The following is a 359-nucleotide window of genomic DNA, read 5'->3' as shown; positions in this document are numbered from 1 at the left end:
CACTGACCGATTGGCAAACAAGACCCGCCTCAGGAGGGCTCACGCCGGCCCGGCTTATAACGCCGGTGCTCGGGCGACTGGGTTCCTTCGCCCTGCGGGTTCGACTAAGGGCTTGCGACACGAATCTTCCCTAGGGGGGGCATTTGCCAGGGGTCGAAGTCGCTACCCTGAACCGTTTCAGCGAGACCGAGACGCCCCGTCTGACTCAGCGGTCCTACCTCGGAGCCCGCCGCCGCACCCGACGGCCCTTGTAGGGACGACCCGGACGGCGTGCGGGATTCACTCCGGCGAACATTTCTTTCTCAGGCAAACCAATCTCCTTTCGAGGAAAGAGTGGCGGCGGCCAAGGATGACGGGTA

Source organism: Stigmatopora argus, unplaced genomic scaffold, assembly GCF_051989625.1.
Source record: "Stigmatopora argus isolate UIUO_Sarg unplaced genomic scaffold, RoL_Sarg_1.0 HiC_scaffold_176, whole genome shotgun sequence".
NCBI lineage: Eukaryota > Metazoa > Chordata > Actinopteri > Syngnathiformes > Syngnathidae > Stigmatopora > Stigmatopora argus.
Note: the sequence above shows the minus strand (reverse complement) of the source record.